Source organism: Octopus bimaculoides, chromosome 2 (assembly GCF_001194135.2).
Source record: "Octopus bimaculoides isolate UCB-OBI-ISO-001 chromosome 2, ASM119413v2, whole genome shotgun sequence".
In the NCBI taxonomy this organism is placed as follows: Eukaryota; Metazoa; Mollusca; class Cephalopoda; order Octopoda; family Octopodidae; genus Octopus; species Octopus bimaculoides.
The window spans coordinates 38,401,165-38,401,561 of NC_068982.1; positions in this window are offsets into that span (position 1 = coordinate 38,401,165).

Sequence of the window (397 nt, forward strand, 5' to 3'; positions counted from 1 at the left end):
ATTGAGGAAGCGACCTAGCTTCCAGCCTGACACCAGGCTACGAACATTTAAACAACCTACATGAATAGACTCCATTACTTACCTCGTATCAGTGGTTCGGCGGTTCTTCTTTTTCCTTCTCCTTTTCTATGGGTCTTCTCGTATTTGGACGTAGGCCCTCGTAAATGTATGGAGAAAAATCCCTCCTGAGAGGGCCTACGTCATGAAAGAATTCGGACTTAATCCGTCCGTAATCCTTCCGGCCTATCTTGTATATGAGAAAGTCTTTCGAAGTTGTTTTTTTCTACTCGTTTGGCAGACGCAATGGCTGCCAAACAGTTCACCAGTCTATTATTAGTGGCCTTGATAGCCATATATGTGTTTTCCTTTTCTTTGTCGTTCTTTTTTTTAAGATTTA